Source organism: Hypomesus nipponensis, chromosome 2, assembly GCF_054491055.1.
Source record: "Hypomesus nipponensis isolate SF chromosome 2, ASM5449105v1, whole genome shotgun sequence".
Taxonomy (NCBI): domain Eukaryota; kingdom Metazoa; phylum Chordata; class Actinopteri; order Osmeriformes; family Osmeridae; genus Hypomesus; species Hypomesus nipponensis.
The window spans coordinates 15900001-15924057 of record NC_140362.1 but is presented as its reverse complement, the minus strand read 5'-3'; positions in this window follow the sequence as shown (position 1 = coordinate 15924057).

Sequence of the window (24057 nt, the reverse complement as noted above, 5' to 3'; positions counted from 1 at the left end):
TCTGTCTCTCCCTCCCTCCATCAGCAGTGCTACACGAGTGCCTCTGGGACCGAGGGGACAGGCCTTGGCAGACCACCCCTCTGTAAACATGCAGCGCACGCCCGTCCCTCTCTGCGCCCGCCCTGGCGTCCCTCGCCCGAGCGCCGCTGTGTCGAGATTCCCGCGCTCGCCGCTTTATCTAACACGCACACACTCCTCCGGTGCTGCAATGCACCCTGGGACATCGCAGCCCGCGGTGAGGAAAGATTGCTCCTATTGAGTCGGCTGGTGGCTTGCCAACCCGGCTTGTGTTTGGTGTTTACGCCTTTGACTTTGAGCAACTGAGAGTATTTGGATTAATGAGTGTGAGAGAGAAGATGGGGGGGGGGAGGGAGTGTGGGGGGGGGACCAGAGTCAATATTTAGCCAGCCAGCAGCATTGTTCTTGAAAGGTTTCTAATATGCTTATTGATAGAGTTTACTTCAGAGGGAGTTGATAAAATGACAATATCTCTTTCATTTGGTAAATTAAAAGTCTATTAGATTTCCTCTTTGTTCCGAGAATCGACTAACACATATGATTGAGATTTGTTGTGGCATTAAGCTATTAAAACAACATTGGTTCATTTTACTGTTTGTGTTACGTCTAGGCCAGCGACTCCACGTCGATGCTCAGATTCACGCTCAGAGTACTAGTGGCGCTGCGCTCCAGTGCTGATTACGCACTATTGCGCACACCTGTGTTTTTGTTCACCTGTTTCTAATTGTCGTTAGTGTAGTATATAACCTCGGTTTTTCTGTAACTTGGTTGTCGGTTATAATTCGTTACCCCTTCCTGGCTTATCTTGTGTCAGGTGTTTTTTTTTTTGTTATTCGGAGTTATGTGCCTCAATTGTCGATATTCCCTTGTGGGTTATCAAAAGAAACATCAGATCTCAATTTGCCTCCTCATTCCTTCAAATACCGGAACAGTTTGTTTCTCTGAACAATCTCCATGAGGGTTCAGGAGCAGCTCTCGTCTGATACTGGGTGTTTGCATAGACAAACTGGCTCATCTTATTGACATAGTACCTCTTAACCCCAGAATAGCCATATCCTTCCTCTGAATAAAGCCCATGGTCCTTCAGATGACAGAAATACATTCACATCTCCCACTAAGCGAGTCCTCCTGCAGTCTTGAAACAACCTGATTGTCAATTACTTTCTGGCTGATATTGTGATATGAGTTTGGCATCAAATCTTTACGTTTAAAGGGACAATCAATGTGGTCAGTGGGAGGGTGATTAATGAAAGACGAGGCCCTGAATCTCTTTCTGTCTCTCTCTCTTTCTCTCTGCCTCTCTTTCTCTCTGCCTGTCTTTCTATTTATCTCACCCTTACCTCGCTATCCCTCCCTCTCTTTTATCTGATTGGCTTCTTATCGTGCGTGTGGGCGTGCATTTGTGCCTGTGTGCTGACTGTCAGAGTGATTACACGCGTCACCTCATCAGTCTTTGCCTGTGTCCTCGTTTCTCCAGAGGTTCGCGGGTTCATTAGTGAACCAGTTAGGTTCACGGTTCATTTAGCCCAGGTGACTAACCATGCCATGACCAGAGCTCCATAGCAGTTCAGCACTATGACCTTCCTCACACTGCAGAGCTGAACCTTGCGGAGGTCTGTTTCACAATGGGCTGGTTGACAACACACATTGAAGCTGCAGTCAAAGTTAAACTAAGCCATCAAACAGCTGGACACACTTGGCAGGTCTGATGCACACACTCACTCACACACACTCACACACACACACACAAACACACTGTGTGTCTGTTCCTCCCAGCATCCTCCCTGCTGACTACGAGCATAGAGCATCCCTCACAGCAGTCTAAACAGGGGTGGTTATCCTCCATGCTGCTCTGGCAGTTACTAGTGTGTGTGTGTGTGTGTGTGTGTGTGTGTGTATGTGTGTGTGTGTACATCATTACAACACAACCCACCCCCCCAGACATGACCCTAACCGTAATGACAGTGTAATGGAGGATTTGCTACAGTCACTGTTGGAAGCTTTAACCTCATTACACTATCTGGATGGAGCCTTTCACTGTATTATGAAGTGATTTGAGCTGATGTCTATTGTAAGCCACTGGTCTTTTTCGTTTTTGCCGTGGCCGATCCAGAGAGGAGGCTGGTTCAGTCTGGTTCTGGGTGGAGAGGCTGTGGAGGTGTACAGAAAAGATTCCATATGGTGCGAGTTAAAGAAAGGGCACTTGTCACCTCTCATGTCCTTTCAACACAGTGTGTGTGTGTGACCCCCGTTCCGTGCCTCTCTCCGACCCCACCACACGAGGGCTCCGCGCTGACACATCGCATCCTCACACGTCTGCTCGCCAGCCCTGTCCCACGCCAGTGACATCATCAGAGCAGGGTCAGCGGGCGATGTGCTGGCCTGACAGAGAGGCTGTGACTTCACCCACAGCTCCCGTCCACGGTGGTGGTGGGGGGGGGGGGGGGGGGTTGGGGGGGATAAGGATTACAACACAGCTCCTGAAATACCGGCACAGATCTGCTTCCTGGTTGGAGCTGTCCTCTCTTCCTCCTCGCTTCCCTCCTCTTCTCCTCCTTCTACCTCCTTCTCTCCCCCTTGTACCTCCTTCCTTTCTCCCCCTCTTTTCCCTCCTCCTCCTCTTTTGCTCCTTATCCCTCCTCCCTCTTTCTTCCCAGAAACAGTAGGCTGTCGATCACCTGTCTGCCAATTACCGGGCTACACAGGGGACCGCTACCTGATCTGCCCAACACACACTTACACATACTTACACACACACAGTGACATACACACGCACATACACACACACACACACACAGTACAGTAATTACAAACACCCGTTCAAACACAGTTGCACACACAGTAGCCAGCACAATAAATACACCCTTTCCCTCTGTCTCTCTCTCCCTCTCTCTCTCTACCGAGTGAGAGAGCGTGGTTGCTTAGTTATCAGCTCCAGTAAGCGACACACACACACACACAGACGCGTACGCACTCTCTCGTTCACAGACACACATACGCAGTCACACATTCGAGGGCAGGATCCACACAGGTCATTGGGGAGTCCAGTGGGCTGCCTGCTGGACTGTGTCCTGCTCTGGTCTGTTAGCTCCGCCCCCTGGAACCTACCAGGCTGCTGGCACACCTGCAGTGGAGAGCCCTGTGGAACCCAGTGATGTGTTTGTGTGGGGGGGATTTTGCCTTTAATCGGGTCCAGAGGTAGCTACTCTGTACAGGGCTGTTATCTCCAGTGGTGGCGGGGTCTCTGTAGAAGAAGCCTGGGACGGAGTGAAAGTCGCTTATGGCTCTGCATAATCACAGTTTAATTAGGCGCTCGCCATCGAGAGGGTTTTCGCTGCTGAGCGTTGTGTTGCTTTAGAGACAGTGTCCCTGGTAGGGGGCTCAAACAGAAGCCCGGTTCCAGTCATTTAGCGAGCAGCCTCACAGCTCGAGCCATAGAAAACACTAGAACTCCACCAATGAAAGGGAAGCAGAAACAATAACAAGTTGAAAATGCCCTAAGGAGATGTTTCATTGTAAATTGTCAGGCGGTTTACCCCTGCTCTCTTCATATCTCTCTCTCTCTTTCTTTTCTCTTTGTCCATCTCTCTCTCTCTCTCTCTCTCTCTCTCTCTCTCTCTCTCTCTCTCTCTATCTCACTCTGCTGCGGTCTCTTGACAGCTGAAGTTAATTCAGTGTCAGCTCACAGCCTGCCTTTCACACTGAGACAAACTGATCTCAGAACACGGTGTGTTCAGGGAGAGAGAGGGAGAGCGGGAGGGAGAGAGAGTGGGAGAGAGATGAATGTAAGAGATAAGGCTGTGGTGTAGTAACATAGTCACACTATAACATTGGTGCGGTACCTACATCTACTCAGAACAGGCTCCTCCAAAAAAGAAGCAATTACAATTTCACAGGTTGGAATTAAAATCCCCTGTGGTATGCAGTGTCACCCGCATAGGCTGTCAAAGTGATTTCAAGCTGTTTATCCCCTAACTACGGTAAGATGATCCTTTCTGGAAATAAATCTCTCTTTTCTTTCACCCCCCCCCCCCCAAAATAAAATACGAATTCTCAGAACGATAATTAGAGCGGATGTTCGATGGGCTTTGTTTGTGATGAGGCTGCACAACAGAAACTCTAATAATCCTTCCATTCCCCTCATATCGTTTAATACATGTTTATAGGTCAGAGGGTGCCTTTCGAACTTCTGTGCGTGGGAGGAAAATCTTGGAGGACTTTGTTTTAATATCCCTCCAGAGTTCTGTGATCTACCAGAGTTTTATTTTAACCTATAATATGTAGGTCGTGTATTCACAAAACCGACAGTGTATTTTGGGTTGCAAATCTTCCCCTGCTGCTTCCCTTTCTGGAGTGTTTCTATGGTAATACCCAGGTTTCTTCTCCGTGCAGAACCCCCCCCCCCACACACACACCCAGCCAGTGCTTCTGTTGCTGTTTATCTATCTCTTAGCCTCAATAACAAGCTGTCACCATGAGAACCAGTGTCCTCAGCTCTACCACGGAGAGCCTGTCACACTACCGACCAGAAGAGAGCTTATTGTTTCAGTGACATTTCTGCGTTCCAAGGCCTCGTCCGAGGCCTCATTAGGGCTGATCCTCGTTCCGGGAGGTAGCGAGGTGCAGGGAGGTAGAGGTACGACTGGGGAGGGAGAGTGGATGAAAGCCGCGGTGCTGCAGAGGAGAGCTGGCAGGGGGATGAACCTGCCTGTTGGCATCGTTTCAGACCGCACTCTGAATCGCACATTAAATTGAAAGCTCAGGGTGAAATATTTGTTGCGCTCCCGTGTATGAGTGTGTGTCTATCAATTTAGCGTGTGCGTGCATGTGCGTGTGCTTATATTTCCCAGTATGAACTCGTGTCTGTGTATGAGGGTGTATGTGTGTGTGTCCTCTCTCGTCATGCCTTTTGAAGGTTGAAAACTGCTGGAGATCCATACAGTTGGTATGAAAGTCTATTGAAAATGGTGTCAATCGTTTCTCTCAGCATGTTTTACCTCACAAAAACATGTTATTTCATTTACCTTTCATGCTCTCAGTAATGATATTTGGAATGTCAGCAGCCGCTACCGCTCCACTGTGGCTGTCTCCATAAAGCAAGGTTGAAGCAAATCATGAAATATTAATGTTGTTCTAACGTTTAGATCTTATACAACACAACTTGCTGACCTGTGTGCATTCTCTGTCAGTGTTCACCACTGGGTTTGCAATATTAATGTGCGCTTGTGTGTGTGTGTGTGTGTGTGTGGGGCGTACTATTAAAGGCATGAAAGTGTGAAAGCGTTTTTAAATTGCTCCTAAATTGCTCTGGGGGACGTTGAGGTGAGGTGGGATCCTCTGCATGTGAAATAGAAGATGATGCAGTCACGCCTTCTCTGCCAGTGTATTCCTAGCACACACACACACACACACACACACACACACACACATGCTACTCCTGCCAGATAGCATCATGTTCAAACTAATACGTGTGTACATCCACACCTTTCCTCCCCTCCTCCCTTCCCTCTCCCCCTCCTCCTTTCAGTTCTTCCATAGTCGGAGGACATGCCTCCCTGTTGCCCCTTCACCTCCATCCCTCCCTCTACTCCCACCTGCAACCCCCCCCACCACCACCACCCCCCATCCTGACAGTGGGTAATCAGGTTGGACATGGGGGAGAGGGACAACTGCTGGGCTGGTGTTTGACTCCCATCCAGAACATTCTCCAGAGTCTATCTCCCCCCCACCACCCAAATCCCCCCCAGACCTGGTTGTGTAACCCAGAGACAGAGGGGAGGGACTAGAAGGATATTAAGGCTTTTAAGGACACTCTTGAGGTATCTCAGAAGTTGAGAATTGTAAATGTAAAATATTTGAAAGGATGCCAAATCCTATGTGTGCCAGGTGTAAAGCATGTGGAATCTGGGGGGGGGGGGAGCATCCATCATAAGTAGAGACAGCACAGCACCTCCTGGGTTTGACCCAGCTCTACGCCTCACCCTGCCTGCCCTGTCTCAGTCTCTCTGACCCAGCCTCAACCCCCCAAAGCCTCAAGCCCCAGCCTTCCCCCAACACGCAGAGCCTCCAGCCCCCCGTAAGATACCCAGCCCCAGCCTCCACCCAAACACCCAGCGTCTCCAGCTCCAAGCCGTCACCACCGAGGGAGCAGGGAGAGAAAGAGAGAGTGCTCTCTGCTGTGCCATAGATTGATTTTATGCGCTGTTATGTTGCCACTCCCCACCCCACTCCCCACCCATCCCCCCCCCCCCCCCGAGCCAACTCCCCCGGTCCTAATTTATCTTCTCGACTGTCACCCTGTGTACAATATGGCTTCAGACTGCCACCTCACAGGGGGCACCTGGCTGGGTCGGGACGGGGAGACGGGCACCAGGGGGGGTCTGCTCCTTAATTAAAGCACGGGCCTTAAGGAACAGCAGGAATGGGAGGGATGGGGGGGAGGTACAGTCGGTATACACGCACATGCATAGTAGACACACGCAAACACACACACACACACACACAGCTAATATATGCACACACGCAGACACACACACACACACACAAGATCCCCATCAATATTAGCCACAAAGTAGGCGTCTATCCCCCCCCATAGAGAGAGATAGATGTAGAGAGAGAGAGAGGGAGGGAGAGAAGGAAGGGGTGATGGACAGATAGAGTGAGGAAAAAAAGAGAGAGAGTGAGAGAGCACAAGAAAAAATGAATAAAAGTGGGAGAGAAAATGAATTAAGCGGAGCGGTGAGCAGGAGAGAGAGGGGAGGAGGGAGGGTGAGAGGGAGGGAGGGTGAAAGGGAGGGAGGCAGCATTGCATTGCTATTGCGTCAGTTCACAATAACAAGATGGGGAGATGTCTGTCTCAGACAGCCTAATGGCTTTTGCACGCTGTCAGAAGGGATGTAAATGCCTTTTTCCCTTTTGACATTATAAAGACTTGTTCCTGCGAGGCATCCATGCTGCATTACCCAGTTCACACACACACACACACACACACACACACACATCCTCGTACTCTGTCACCCATATCCTCACACACAACCCCCCCCACCCATTTTACTGTGTTTTTCTGAAGCCTCAGTGGCTGCAACTGCAAATAAGACCAATTAATGGCCGCCAGCGTTGGTGCCTAAGAGGGGGAAAGAAGAAAGTGGTTAATTCCTCTCTTTTTCTCTCCCTCGCTCTAAAAAGGCCAAAGAGAAATGTCACTGCCACGCCAAATACGGCAAGCTTCTTCACAAAAGCAAGAGACTGCCATAATGGGACTCCTTAATAGAAATATTGTCAAAAGAACTTAATTAGAGCTAGCCCTTTTCACCACAGCTAATTGACTTTCTTTCCTCTTCTCCTCCAATGCAACACGGCGATAATAACAGTCATTTCCTGTCCCTCATTCAGGTTATCAGAGGTTCTGAAAGAGCAGTGATGTATTTTATGAATCCTCTGTCCAGTAAACGGAGAATTGTGTTGTTCTGCCTGAGAGAACTGTTGATGAATAAATCCATGGTTTGGTGCAGTGTTATTCCTCCTTACTGCTCCGATAGTGGCTAATATCTCGGAGTGGCTCCTTCATGCCGACATGGTGCCAATCACCCAGAGACAGAGACAGTTCCCACCACATTACGACATCAAAAACACTGTCTAACAGCTTCACGACAGCTTCAACCATCGATGCTCATCAATCAGAATTGCAGAGCTCTACTCAATAAAAGTACTCACTTTCCAGGATTTTCTAAGAAGAGTGACGTTACTTAACAAATGTAACATTTTCACAGTGGACAGACGGATCACCTCCTCTCCAGTCCTTGGTCCCCTCTCACGGCCTGGCCTCTCTGCAGCCTCTGCTACATCTATGGATGTTCTTATCCTCTGGCTGTCCCATTGCTCCGATTCCCTGAGGGTCCATCACCCACCTTCAGACAGGAAGCAGAGATCAGGGAATCCTGCTGGAACTAGTTGGTCTTCAGTGGTTTCTGAACCTGGAGAACAAAGTCAGTGTTGTTCACACACACACCCGCACACACACACACACACACACCCGCACACACACACACACACACACACACACACACACACACACACACACACCCTCTTCCTCCTCCTTCAGGCCCTTCTTGTGTATGGATCTCTTTGATGCCTTCAGATGTGTGTGAGATCAATGCCCTGCATGTGTTGGCTATTGTGGAGCTTCTCTGGAGACATAAGGGAGAGTAGCGCTATCGGGAAACTGCTATTTGATATCGACACAGGCCCTCTCCTCATGAACCTTGACCCCTGTGAAGCCAATATGATTGGCAGATTCTATTAGATTTTAGATTTATTGACGTTCCTTCTCACGGTTCGATGTGCGCCAAATATAGTTATTTGCAGCGGCGTGAGAGCGTGTGTGGCCGTGTGTGCGTGCGTGCGTGGAGGAGAGGACGCAAGATGACAACACTGTCTGTATAGTAAGACTGGGCCTGTGATGTGCTGCTGCCGGCGTGTCATCCATGAGGCCGTCATGAACATGTCGACGTGAGCCCACATTGTGTGTGTCTGGCCTGACCAGGAGTTGTGGAGGGAAGCCATGCCGGGGATGAAGACCTCCAACACTGACAGCTTCTCATACACAGTCCAGCAAGTCACATGCTGTCTGCGGAGCATCGTACAGGACCAAAACAGCTTCACCCGTCTCCTAGCACGACACCTCGTATAATGAATGACACCCCTTATTGGATTGGAAAGGAAGATGCACACAGTAATGTTATTTGATGCTATCGCTGTGCGGCCTGTCTTCATCACAGACCTTCAAGGCTTAGCATTCGTTCTATGTATGAGTCAAGATTGAGTGAGTGGGTGTGGAGGCTAATTGTTCTTTGCAGGAAATGAAGATTGGCCTACAGGGTTAATATCTCAGAGCAGTGATTGTTTACTGTTTGTCACACTCCAGGGGGTGAGCTCTGATGCGATTGGCTGTCGTGCACCGCCAATGGCAGAGTGTCAAAGCCAGGGCTCTTCCTCATTGGACTCCTCAGATCCAGTCATCCCTCCCTCCGTAACCAGCTCTTTACCATTCTATCCATCCTGTCCCCTGTAATATAGACATGCTAGCCATCCCTAACCCAAACCCATCATGTACCTGCCCCTGACCCCTCATGCACCTGCCCATGCCCTAACTCATCACATAGCATGCCTAACTTGTCCTAACCCCAACCCATCTTGTACCTGCCCTAACCCTTACCTGTACATCTGGACTGACTGACACGATTAGAGCTGCTCGTGATGACTGCAGCTCCGCTGTGTCTAATGGTGAGGACGCGGCTGTGATCCATGGCCCCCGCAGTTATCACTCTACACAGGCAGCCCCAGCACCTGCCTGAGGTCCTGAGTCGCGCTCCCGGCAGCTAGCATGCTAACAAAGAGGCCCATTCATCAGGCCAGACTATTGTCTCAGCTAATTGCTTAACTAAGCACAAAACCTGATGACCGACGCCCCCTATTCTCCACCCTCTCTGAATGTGGGTATTCATTGGTTTAATTAGAAAATATAAGCCACATGTCTCATGTTGCCATGATAACCTCAACACGCCACATGGCCGTCCATACTGTAACTGCGTGCACCACCACAACAATGTGGGATAGATGAGAAAAAAATCAATTCATCTTGAGCGAATGTGAGAGAATGACTTCAGTTTCTATGGACGTTACAGTCTGTGATAATGCGCATGGTGGAAGGCTTCTGCTAGGGGTTCTGGTTGCACCCTGTTGTGTGTTTCTGGTAAATTCGATTGCGTAAAAGTTGGGAAATTAAAACGTCTTGACAGCAGAGTTTGATGTTTCTTTAAAAACATGTTGACGTTAGGATGATATTGAAACAACTCGTTTGCTTAAACTGTTAAGAGACCTCAAGCACAAACAAAAGAAATAACTACAGCAAGTGAATATAATATAAACATGGATCTGTGCTGTTCACCCAGAAAACTGTATTTCCTTTCACTATTTCAATATTGCATAACAAATTGCTCAAAAAACGAAACAGCCATTATGAAATGTGCTGCTTTGAAACCAGCGCCTGAGGGGGCTTCGGGGCAACGCAGCATTGTGAAACTGGAGTTTGAGCTCAGACCCTACTACCGTGAGCCATAAAGACAGTATGTGCGCCCATTGTGACTGAGCTGTGCCCCTGCTATGGCATTGTGCTGGACTGTTAAGGTTAAATGAAGCAGAGCAGGATGGTGTCAGACTGGGGGCCTGGGCACCATTTTCAGTGTTAGCAGCCAAGAGGCCCAGCAGAATCCGCTAGTGTGCTTCCTCCACTGGTTTCCTGCCGATCCTGACATTGTTGGAAGCAACAGTAGATATGGTGTGGTGGTTTCTTCAGCCAACAGGTTGCCTGGGAGGGAGATGAAGCAGATGCAATAGAAGTGTGTTAGTCAGTGGGTCCTACTGTACTCCAGTATTACAGTCTCAGATAACAGCAACACTATCTACTGACAAACAACACTGCCCTGTCCTATTTTTTCTACACTTGATAATTGTAGTATCAAACACCTACCGGTATGACGCTATTCTATCCAATTAACTGTAAAGAGATCTAATCTCGAGTGTTTTGTGTACCATGTAAGAAGCATAGTAGGCCTACTATAGCGTTATTAGCACATTGGTATGAAAGATGTCAAATGTGACGTGTCCAACTATCTAGCAAGCCTGTTTGGATATCTCAACAGTAATGTGGTTGCAAAGCTGCCAAACACTCTGCGCCGTTTTTCTTTTATCTGCAACTGACACCACCAGATATGTCTGTGTCCTCTGCTGTGCAAGAGAGGCTTGCCGGGGCTGTTCGCTGAGGAGAGCGGCTAGCATCATCAAAGTGGTGGTGGAGTGGTTGCCTGTGGGCAGGGCAGCCTCTCTCTTTCATCTGCAGAGCCTGCCATAGTCACCACTGAAGACCTGTTTGCTGTAAATAGAAGAACAAAAAGAAGCTTCAAAACAAGTAACAGGGCCTTGGTCTGGGCTGCTGACACAAACAGGCTTTCATACCCAAGCCTTTGTGTTCAGAACGGTTCAGAAACACCCTTTGTGTTCAGAACGGTTCAGAAACACCCTTTGTGTTGTGGGCCGCTGTTCCTTCCCGCCACCTCTGACCACCTCAGTCCGCAACGAGCCTTGATTGATTTGATCAACTCTGTAATCAAACATTGCAATGGAAACTCCATATTAGACCGTGGTTGACGCTTGGTCAAAGACGTTGACTTTTGGGGGCGTGGTTCTCTGGACACGCCGCACACCTGTGGTCATAGAGCACCTTCAGCGTCAGACTAAACCTGGCTGGCAGTCCATCCTCACTACAGAGACAGACCTCAGGTACCTAATCAGCCTTAATGCAACCAATCGTTAAACAATCAAGGACATTAAGCATTTGTTTGTTAATCAAGCATATGCTTGTTAATTGGAAAGAGATAATAAACCTCCCGAGTATCTAATTTAGGGGATGTCTAATTGTTTATTGCTCTCAATCTGTGGCTGCATCTTTAATTGGGTTGTTTGTATTGCCTTCAAGCACAAATGGAGTCAATTTAGAGCTATGTTCCCCAATCTGTTCAAATATGCTTTTATTCGTCGCTGTGGCTCTGGTAGAACACAGGAAGAGATGGACAAAAGTTGTAAAAGTTGAATCGTTTCATCCGTCGTAGCTTCAACCCATTAACAACTCAGTTTGTTCGTTGTTTGAGTGCAGACGAAAAATGTGTGCATCGGGTACGCGTTGGTTATTGTAATCTACGCTGTCCTAGATGATCTTTTTATATCCTTTTGGCACATAAAACACAGCCGTTCTGAAAGGGAAGCTGCCTCGACATTGTCGGTCTCGTCTCAACATCATATATGTCGTCATTTTAGAGCGCTCAAATCAAAACACTATACTTGTCAGCAAAGGAAATAAATCTGATAAGTACCTTTTTGCTTAGCATATAACCAATAGGTCGTTATGTTCAATCTTCTAGGCCAAAACAAGAAGCTTAAAAACACTGAGGGCTTGTAGCTTTTGGAATTATTACGTGAGCAAGCCTTTATGTACAAGATGTAATCGTGGACAAGTGGTCCAAAGCCTGCCATATACAGAGAGCCAGATGCTAAATGCATGGATTTGCTCAATAGCATCGTCTCAATAGAGCCGTCATCCCACAATCAGCAGCCAGGGATTTCGGTAGCTCAAAGGAGGAGATTGTCATGTTTCTGTGTCAAAGACAAGGTATTATGTTGTTGTTTGTTGAGGTGCTTAAGACTGTTTATCGAGCCAGAGGCCCTGTTTTCTGGCAACCAACATCTCAGCTCAGCACCTCAAAATGATGCAAGACGTGGCTTAAAATGGACATGTAATATTACATCGTTACCGTCTTGGTGAATTGGATTCAACTGCTCTTTCCCCCAAAAATGGAGCTCCACAGGCAAAATACTTCTTCATTGCATTCCAACAGACTGCTTCGTAGTTCAGTCCCCTTGGTGAGACTTTGAGGAAGCCAAAACGCTTCTTTCTAATGGCTTTGTGAATGGGACTTCTGCATGATGTCTGTCTGACAGTTGGTCCTCATGCCGGACTACTTATCTTCGATCACGGAAAGCGGCATTGATTCCTGGCGAAATGTTGACATAAAATGAGTCAAACGCGTCGCTGACCTTTCCAGATTTTAAACCGTAGCATGGGACAAGTATAGGAAGAGAATGTCTGTTCAAATTATTCCACTTTGACATTTGAGCCTAGCCACCGGTTTAGTATTCTGGACCTCGGATGAAAAGAAAATGTCACCTGTTTTATTTACTTTGGGAATACTCCAATTAAATGGGGCTTTAAGGCTACAGAAGTCTGACACGTTTACTCACTGCCAGTGAAAAGAAAGTGTCCCTCACATATCAGTGACATTTTCAATAATGTTGATGCTTGACCTCTGATTCTAACCTTTTCTCTACCCAATTTAGGATTAGCTCCTCCGCTTCTCTGCACTAACTCTCCTAACCTCTGACCTCCACGAGAGCTGTGTGTGTATTAAGTCAAGATGGTTTCAGCACAGCTTTGTAAGTGGTCATGTAGTCGTGTCTTGCCCTCTCTCTGCTGCGAGGGAGCCAGGGTCTAGCTGAAGAAATCCTGGCCTTGTTGTTAGTGTATCCAGCAAGGATTGAACCCTGCTCACCTACTTGCCCAGTCAGAGCTTTGACAACCGTTACGCCAGTCGTATGTGTTCGAGGTCTGAGAGTGAGGTCTCGGAAGATCAAAAGCCTCAGGGACACATCAAGGCTACCCTCTCAAACCAGTGTTTCCGTTCATCTCCCCTGGTCTCTCATTATACCAAAACAGCATCCTTATAGTCCAATGGCAACGCTTCAGAGATGGCCCCTGAGTCACCTACCTTTCCAAACCAGCTCTGCAACATCAACAACACAGTGAACTCCCACAATCAAGTTTAATCACAACACAGGCTTAATCCCACCAAACCTAAGTTGGCTCAATGTATAACATCATGGTGGATCAGATGAAAAGCATGTGATGCAACGTAGTAAACTGACCGAGTAACAGCTCCTAACAGTGTAATCCACAGGGGATCGTCTCACACTCTGTAATTAGTCCAGCAGCAAAGCTTTCATCAGTGTGTATTCAGGCTAGGTTGAGAGGATCTCAAACAGTCTGGAAATAGAATGTTTTCTAACCTGGTCTGAAGATAGAACTGCTCAACTCTGTATTCAGGTTCACAGTTTGGATCAAGTGCAAATACCAGCCCCACTCTAGTCAACCAATGGTCCAGGCTTTAGCAAAGCTTTCTTGATGTGTATGTGTGTGTGTGTGTGTGTTGGTGTGTGTAGTTCACCCAGTGTACTGCATTAAAGACAGCGAGGGTAAGGTTAAGGAGTCGTTTAGGTTGATGTCTAAGTCCATAGGTTTCATTGTTTTGATATCAGGGTGAATGTTATAATATGGGGCAGGCTGTGCAGAATGAAGGACCTGTAAGCTTTATCATGTCTGTCTAGTCTAATACAGCTGGACACACAACACACTGATGAACTGGTTGTGTTTTGACTGACAAGGAAGTTCAGAAAAGGTGTCTTTGTTATTGATTTAGTAATGTTCCCCTCTTGTTTTAGTCTGGATTATTACACCATTGGGCTCCTGTATGATATAAAAACAGTGACTTTTCATACATAGGCGTTAACATTTCATATTGACTAAACCCAGGCAAACACTCCGAGTCTGTGGTGTTGAGCACTCAATCAGCTTAGCCAACCTTTTCTAGTGGATTAGGGTGAGTCATTCCTGACATCAGACAATCCATAGGGACTTCATGCTTTGCAGTCACTTTAGCTCGGCAGACATGCTACAGCCATGGCAACAACAGCCACCTCCAAAAGATCTGGACAGTTCAGCTTGGCGTAACCACGCTGTAGATAACCCAGTGGACACAAACTGTCTCTCCGGTCTAAACGTTTCGTTGGGACGAGCGAGGTTCAAACCCTCAGGGCTCTCACAGCGTGCTTCTCATCCATCATGCTGATGTCAACCACGGAGAGGGGCTGTAGCCGGGGAGAGGAGAGAGGGAGAGGAGAAGGGACAGGTGGAGAGAGGGAGAGATCGGAGGGTCGAAGGGTAGTATGGAGGGAGAGAAGGAAGAAAGGAGCGCTGGATGAAGGGAGAGGGGGGGGGGTTAGGAGGGAGAGAGGGGCAGAAGAGGAATGGACGGAGAGGGAGGCTTTTAATTGCGATAACCTCCGGAAGAGTGTGATTCCAGTCAGGAAGAAACACCGCTCCAATCAGCATAATTACGAAACAGTGTCTCTTAACAGCTCCGGGTCGCCAGCCTGCAGCCTGTTTGGAACGTATCACTGGGCTTCATTAGTAGAGATTGAAGACCTCACTTGTCTCAGCTTTGTAATTGCGTGGAAGCGGCGCCCGTCAGACCCAAGGCCGCGGCACAGCGTAGGTGACAGGAAGACAAACAGGACAGAATTAGCAAAGAGATGGATGTCGCAGAGGGATTGATTAATAAATTAAAAAATACTATACTTGTCAGAGCTACTCTGTCTCTGGCTCTCTCTCTTGCTCTCCTCCCTTTCTCTCTCTCTCTTTCCTCCCAGCTATTTCCCTTATGTACATTTGTAGCCCTGCACTAATGAATCTCCCTTTACCGTACAAAAACACATTTGCATGTTTGAAATTAGCTTGATTATTTTAGAGCAATTACCATAAGCACAATTATGGAAATTGCAAAGAAATGTTAAATTGGCCAAAGTGTGTTGCTTCTATGGAGGTGTTTCATATGGTGATATAGGAGGATAAGAATCTCAGCTTGGTGTTCTCTGTGAAGATGAGTGTCTTGTCAGGTGTGAATTTGTGATGTGTGTGTGTACAGGGGCCCTAGGCTCCAGGTCTTAACTATCTTAATGGAACATGCGTCAAATTAGAAACCTCCTGTTTGGCGAGGCTGCCTTCAAAAAACACCTGATCAAAACACTTTAACTCAAATATTCTGAATGAGGAGCTTGAAGGACAGTGTGTGTGTGTGTTTGTGTGTGTGCGTGCACAGGTGCAAGTGCACGCCTATATGTGTGTGTGTGTGTGTGCTTTATGAAATGAAATCCTGGCCTCCCCCAGGATAGATAGAATTCTGTAGGTTAGCCTGAGGGGTGAGTGCTTGTCTGCTGTTGTCTGGCTGCTTTACCAGTCCCTGAGCTGAGAATCTCATCACTCATTCAACACATCACACTCTCGGTATTCAGAGCAACAAAACCGTGAAATATTGGGACTTTCTAAGCAATCGCTCTGATTCTCGTCCCCCATCAGTTCTCTTCCAGGATGTTTGTTAAGCAAGGCTGTTGTGGAGGTAAAGAGGTCTTTTTGAAAGTATGCCAGTATTAATACAAACACAGGTGAAAATGAAGCTTAGTATGAAAATGCAGCATCGAAACAGCGATGCACCCACATTGCTCAACACCAGCTCCCAGGAGACACAGGTTCTTGCATTTATGAACATAATCCTTTTTCAGAGAAGACTTTGCGTTATTTATTGGTCTCCCTGTGAGCCATTATTTATGAATAAAAGAGAAGAGAAGGTATGGATAAAACTCAGCCTTTCCCTTGAACTATATTTCATCAAAGCCCATCACTGGGGAGATGGCTTGTCATAGATTGCACCTTGTCCGGCTTTCTGATTGGAGGGTGAGACTTGCCCAGTAGGAAATTAATTTTCCAGCCTGTTTCAGTATCTATTTGATAGTGAGGACTGTTATGAAGAGGAGTGACAAGGACCGGCTTCTTGACTTTGTAGAAGACAACCTTTTAATTCATCTGAGCTCCATAAATCCCTCTTTTTTTAGTTGAGAGATAAGTACAGTATGTATCGCAACATAAAAGTCTTGTTCTACCAGTGACTGAACATCGAGAAATGTAATTAACCACTGAGGCGTCAAAGCTAATTGGAAAAGAATGGAGTGAAAATGATTATTGTATGGATGTTACAATATAACGTCAATCAGGGTGCCTACTTTTTAATTCACTTTGACAACATACAGAGACTTCGTACTTTACATAGAATCCATGGGTTTTAAGGGTCTGATTCCCTCCACAGATCCCCAGAGATGCCAGAATGGAGGATCACAGCTAACCTTGAACCTATGCTATGAAAAACAACTCTGTGCTCAGGAGAATAGTATTAAAAGTAAACTAGACCGTTTGAAACATGAACACAATCTACACCAGCTACCCAGATCTCTGATGACACCACATCGGATACAGAAATAGGGTTTGATTAAGAAGACACTAATTGTTATTTGAAACATTGTTAAACTCCAGTTCTTAAAACCTAACATGCAAGGATTTGTTTATCAGCAAGCAGTTATTTTTTAAATATTCCCTTGCAATTGCCCTGAGGAATTGTCCACTCTGAAAGAGAATGTTTTAAGACTTCTGTCTTGGTATGTAATTCTGTATTGATGAGATGAGTAAGTTAAGTTTTTGAGAGTATGAAGGAAAAATTTGACCTCGAACACACATGTTCATTGTGAAAAACACATTTCTCTCCACAGAAATAATTCAAGGGATTCAATTTTTTTATTAGATATTTTGACCCTTCTTATCAATTTATCAATGGACATGTATAAATTACATATCAGAACAGAAATTCAAGAGATGATACCGTGTTTAACGTTTGATTGAAAAGTGTGTTTTCCTGAAACGGGCAAAACACGCTTGTGTATTTTGACTTAATACCCTGCCATACCCATGGAAAGCAGCTATGCTATGAGCCGTGAACACAAAAGCAAAATCTTCTATGGAATTGAAGCAGTGCAGGGATATGAAGGCAGGACCTGATCCTTCATCTAATTGCAACCAGCATGTGGTTAACAGTTATTACAGCTTGACATGCAAGGATTTCATACTCTGTGCGTGTGGTGGGGGGAGAGGTAGAAATGCAGAAAAAGAGTCAAACCGTCACTCCTTCCCCAGTCCCATTAATGTTCCTAAGCTTCAAGACAATCCTTTTATGTCCTTTTCCCCCTGTATTTATATTTATCTACTCCAAGCCCTTCCCATTCCAGCCCTCAGAGTGTTTTTTCTCTCTTCAAATTTTCTTCTTTGAATAATTTACAAACGGGGGGAGTCGAATTGCTTATTTTTAGTTGAGGTTGTGCTTTAAACAGAATGTCTAATGATTGCTGGTGGGCTGGGCGCATTAATCCCGTTTATGTGTGAGACCTTTCTGATGTCTACTGGCACCCATGGCAGCTGGGGAGGGCAGGGGGGTGGAAAGGAGGCAGGGGGGAGGAAAGGAGGCAGGGGGTGGAAAGGAGGCAGGGGGGTGGAAAGGAGGCAGGGGGGTGGAAAGGAGGCAGGGGGGTGGAAAGGAGGCAGGGGGGTGGAAAGGAGGCAGGGGGTGGAAAGGAGGCAGGGGGGTGGAAAGGAGGCAGGGGGGTGGAAAGGAGGCAGGGGGGTGGAAAGGAGGCAGGGGGGTGGAAAGGAGGCAGGGGGTGGAAAGGAGGCAGGGGGGTGGAAAGGAGGCAGGGGGGTGGAAAGGAGGCAGGGGGGTGGAAAGGAGGCAGGGGGTGGAAAGGAGGCAGGGGGGTGGAAAGGAGGCAGGGGGGTGGAAAGGAGGCAGGGGGGTGGAAAGGAGGGCAGGGGGGTGGAAAGGAGGGCAGGGGGGTGGAAAGGAGGCAGGGGGAAGGAAAGGAGGCAGGGGGGTGGAAAGGAGGCAGGGGGGTGGCCTATTCTAACTGCCACATGAAGGATCCCCCAACAGGGTATCCACTGCTAAAAGAAAGATCCAACATATCACTGCCTCTGTGTGTGCGCGTGTGCATGTGCATGAACCTGTGTGTATGCCTGTGTGTGTGTGTGTGTGTATGAGTGTGTGTGCGTGTGCATATGTATTTACATTCATATATGCCACTGCTCCTATCCCCCTTCTCCCCCATGCCAGGATCAGCCCTATGATGCTTGCACAGCCCTCCACACACACACACACACACACACACACACACACACACACACACACACACACACACACACACACACACACACACACACACATGGAGCCTCTGGGGTCTCTACTCCACAGCTGGCTCAGGACCATCTCAGGATGTGCATTCAAGTTTTACATGACTAGAGTGCATTTTTGAGAGCTAAAAACTAAAGTAACTTCAAATATTTCAAATGACTGCTTTGTTTCTACTGGTGTCTGACTCGTTGTTATGTGTAAATACCTGCAATATGCTTGAGGCCAGAGTGATTGGACAAGAGTTCTTCAGCTCAGCAATAATAAAATGGTTTTACTGGAAATTAATTCAATTTATTGGGTTTATCTTTTATCTCTTACACTCACTTTGTGTAAAGACAAGGCAAGGTTATGAAGTCTTGAGCTCTGATAATTCCCCATTCTTTACGTATCTTGGCATAGAGAGAGTGTGTGTGTGTGTTCATATGTGTGTCCTTGTCTCTCTGTGTGAGCATGTTTTATGGAATGGATGTGAATGGTGTCACTGTGGGCAGTCAGAGGGCTGGGAGTCTCAAAGGTAATCAGAGGCTGCACATGTTCCAGCCACACACACACACACACACACACACGCACACACACACACACACACACAGCTCACATCTCATTCTGCTTGACTGCTTTTTCTAATGAGCTTCTGTTGATTCCCAAGACCTCTACCCACAATGCCTTGTTGTAGAACCCACCAATCGTGGGTACCGTCAGATGTTCCACTCGTCTTTCCGACAGCTCTGTCGCGTCGCAGCATCGCCAAGCAGGAACAGATGGGCGTGGGGAGGGAGTAGGGGTAGGGGGGGGGGGGGGTAAGGAGAGGAGGATAGGAGGGGAGCAGAGGAAAAGAGGAGGAAATGGGGGAGAAGGGAAAGAGGGGGGGAGGGTTAGTTTTTGTCAATCTAAATTTTCAACTGCCATATGCCACCCCGCAGTGGAATGCACCATATGTTTGTAAATTACACAGGAACTGTCTAACAGAGAGATAGAGAAAGACAGAGAGACAGGAAGAGTGAGATAGATATAGTGATAGACAGCACTTCCCAGCCATTGTCTTGGCTCTGCCCTTCTGGTAAAGTGACATCATTAGAACTGAACATACACTATATTCCCACCATTGATGAAGTAACCATGTTGTAACCATGTTGAGAGCAGAGCATATAGAGTAGAGTATCCTGAACTGAACCAAAAATCCACCTGCTGTCAGATACTGATTCTACAGATGACCAGTACACAAAGTACAATGGAACACACACATACAGATAACTATATATGAAACCTGGTAAGGCGTCATGTACACGTGTATCTGTGTGTGTGTGTGTGCACGTGTGTGCACGTGTGTGTGTGTGCACATGTGTGTGTGTCTTGGAGGCTAGTCATTATCGGAACTAGCATAATGAGCAGGGGAGCAGAATGTCCGTGTGTGTTTTGACACATCCAGAGCTTGGCCAGGGCCTGCTTGTCTTCTCATTTACACCCAGAGCAGGTGTGATTGGACACACGACACACACACACAACACACACACACACACACACACACACCACACACACACACACACACATGCACACCACACACACACCACACACACCACACACACACACATGCACACTACACACATACACATGCACACCACACACACACAAAAACACACATACACACACACACACACGCACAGAGGTTAGTGTAGGTAGACCACATACTGAGTGTAGGTGGTTAGGTTGCCAACAAGCTGTTCAGGCCATGATGAAAGGGAAGGTGGTTAGAGTCTGGTTGAGGTTTCACATGTGGGATCATGAAGGCTAGCTAACTAACTAACCTTCCTTGACATAATCAGTGTTTCTTCTCTACGTATTCATCTCAGTGGATGTGTGGTGTTTGGATTTTAATGCCTTAAGGACTTTTGTAAAAGAAAGACAGAACTTGATTAGGATCTGAACTTGCGTGCTGGCAGGAATATTCCGGTGTTGAGGAGACTGTCCTTAGGTCATCTGGTTATTGTGTTTGTTGCAACTGCAGTACATATGTTTACCACAGATGGTTAAGCTACTGAATGGAGTTATGTAGAGATGCATAGTGGATGCTCTAATGGGATGTGTCTACAGACCTCCCTCCCTCCCTCCAACACTCCCTCCCTCACGCTGCTATATGTTTGTTTACTTCTCTCTGTAATAAACAAACATGGGAGCTGTGTTCAGTGTGCCAGGCCGGGCCAGGCTGGGTGTGTGTGTGTGTGTGCAGCCTGGCCGGGTGCCAGCAGGACACAGACAGGCCTGTCCCCTCTCATCAGCGCCAACATGCCGGGTCTGTGTGCGGGCGTCGCCAGGGGCGGCGGGGGAGGGCGAGGATGAGGGGAGGGGGGGCGTCTCTGCCCCCTCAGATGGAGCAGTCGGTGACCATGTGGGACAACGAAACTCATTACACTGGTGACCCCAATCCAGCTCATACACACACATTTACACATACACTTACAAACATGCACACACACGCATACAGACATATACTTTTTGTAATCATGTAAGCTGGGTCAGGAAGGGAAAAAGAGCTCCTGTCGTGCATTCCTGGGATGGAAATATTACCCACAGTATCACTAGGATGAATAGGTTTTACGGGTGGGTTTGTGTGTGTTTATGTGTGTTTATGTGTGTCAAGCAGCGGTTTGTTAAAGTATATGTATCTCAGTTGCGGTGGTGTGAGTTGGGATTCATCATTTCAGGTATGTTTTGCCATACTATTGCATTACTGTTTGTGTCACCACAAGGTCGATCGCCTCACTCCAAATCTCTGGCAATTATCCTGTTCTTTAGTCTGACGGACATTTGCACATAGAAGTGACACATTGGTCTTTGTTGGCATTTGCTGCAGAGGGGCGGGGGACAGCCTGTGATTCCTCTCATTATGTAGCCTTGCATCACCCCTCTAGGTTTTGCTTCTCTCTCTCTCTCTCTCTCTCTCTCTCTCTCTCTCTCTCTCTCTCTCTCTCTCTCTCTCTCTCTCTCTCTCTCTCTCTCTCTCTCTCTCTCTCTCTCTCTCTCTCTCTCCCTTCCTCCATTCTCCTATCTCTCTCTCTCTCTCTCTCCATCTCCCTCTCTCTCTCTCTCTCTCTCTCTCTCTCTCTCTCTCTCTCCCTCTCTCTCTCTACCTAGTGAGAGAGCGTGGTTACTTAGTTATCAGCTCCAGTAAGCGACACACACAGACGCGTACGCACTCTCTAGGCCATGTCTGTGTGCAGTGTCTCATGCACTCTCAGACTCTCATTCTCTCTCTCTTTCTGTCTCTCTCTCTCCCTTTCTCTCTCCCCTTTTTGTCCGGCGCTCATTCACGACTTATTTTCCTTCTCTTTCTCTCCCTCGCTCCCTCCATCTCTCCGGTGGTAATGAAATATCCCATTTGACAAAGGGCGCGGGGCGGGAGGCCAAATCATCTCTGTGATCTTTATGTCAACTCCCTCAACTGAACCCTTCTTTTCTTCTCTGGCTAGATTGAGCCAGTGACCCTGACAACACTTGGCCGAGGCCGGCTAGGGCTACTTCACTCCCCGTCTCTGGAAGAAGCCAGGACGAGTTAGATAGAGAGAGACATATACACACACGCATGCACACATGCCCACAAACACACACACACACACACTCATAGAGATGGATGCACCAACAGGCCAAAACATTTTATCCATGCAAAGTCTGCTGGTTTGATTGATGAAGAGTGTGTCTGAAGCTTTACTGTGGGGATCAGCAGCTGTGTGCTGGCTGAGTTGTGATTTACGCATCCTTCACATTTCGATGTGTGGCAGCCTGGGCGTTTGAGAGATATGCCATGTTGAAACATATCATGCAGTTTCCTGAACATTCCGCTGAGTCAGTAATGCTCTGGATTTCAAGTGTGAGTCATTTCAATCTGATCATGCCTTGGCAGACGACGTCCAAGACTGATCCTGCACAATTTGACTTCACTGACTAGGTTTCACTGCTTCTGCTCTCCAGTTGGACAGATAAGAAGCTTCTTCTGGTTTCATTTGTTTTCTACAGATTCTTCCTCTGGAGACCAGTGGCCTGTAAACTTTAATAAAACAGGTATTACTGTATAACAGAAAAAGCTCCCTCTGTAATTTGCTTTTGTGGATTTTTATTTCTATGGGCTTCAGCGTTGGAAATAAAATAACCTTTTTCAGCAAAGTGGAAGCACTACACACAGACAGTATTTATATGTGTATATGCAGTTTCTTTTTTATTTATTCATAGAAACCGGAATAGTTGCCAGAAACAGCTCTACCTGCCTCTAAAGGAGCTCTAGTCACCAGCTCTCTAAAGCGTACACATCACAACAAGCCACAGGGTCATCAAACTCTGCTATTCACACACAACCTTGGACTGTTCTCATTAGCAAGATGAAGCGTGCACATGTGAATAGAGAGACAGACAAAAAGAAGGGAGCTAGAGAGAGAGGGGGGAGAGCTAGAGAGAGAGAGCGAGAGAGCGAGAGAGAATCGGAGAGGAGGTGTGTTCCTGCTTCAGTAGAGTACGGTGAGGGCCCAGTGATGAGCCATCAGAGGGGAGTAATCTGACCCAGACAGCAGGAGAGAATGAGAGCATTAGGGCCCAGATAGAAGCAGCAGGGTTAGACAGCGATCTGTCACAGGTGACCTTTTCACTAGCACACTGCAAAAGTGAAGACCCTATTTGAATACAGGAGTATACATGTATGTCAGTGTATGCCTGTGTGTGTGTGTGTGTGTGTGCCTGTGTGTGTCTGTGTGTGTGTGTGTGTGTGTGTGTGTGCCTGTGTGTGAATGTGTGTGTGTCTGTGTGTGTGTGTGTGTGTGTGCCTGTGTGTGAATGTGTGTGTGTGTGTGTGCCTGTGTGTGAATGTGTGTGTGTCCGTGTGTGTGTGTGCCTGTGTGTGAATGTGCGTGTGTCTGTGTGTGTGTGTGTGTGCCTGTGTGTGTCTGTGTGTGTGTGTGTGTATGTGTGTGTGTGTGTGTGCCTGTGTGTGAATGTGTGTGTGTGTGTGTGCCTGTGTGTGTCTGTGTGTGTGTGTGTGTGTGTGTGCCTGTGTGTGTCTGTGTGTGTGTGTGTGTGCCTGTGTGTGTCTGTGTGTGTGCCTGTGTGTGTCTGTGTGTGTGTGTGTGTGCCTGTGTGTGTCTGTGTGTGAATGTGTGTGTGTCTGTGTGTGTGTGTGTTTCCTACAATGTCCTACATAATCTCCTCCTCATATTCCGACCAGGTAGTCTCCAAACCTCTTCTCCAGGAGTGCTTCTTTCCATCATCCTTTCCTTCCCTCTCTCTGATCTGGGATCAGGGATCAGGGTGAGGTGGAGTCCAGTGCATCCCTCTCCCTATCTGTTGATCTGTGTCTTTGTCAGTTTAATCAATGATCAGCCCTAAGCAGGAATGCCGTACCTAGGCTGATGACTGCCTAATTCTGTCTAAACCATGACCAACCCTGACCATCGCGGATTGAGTGAACTAACAGTCAATATTGGACCTTATCAGCACTGTGATCGATAGTGGACCTCCTACCACCACTTAAGAATATGACAAAACTGACATG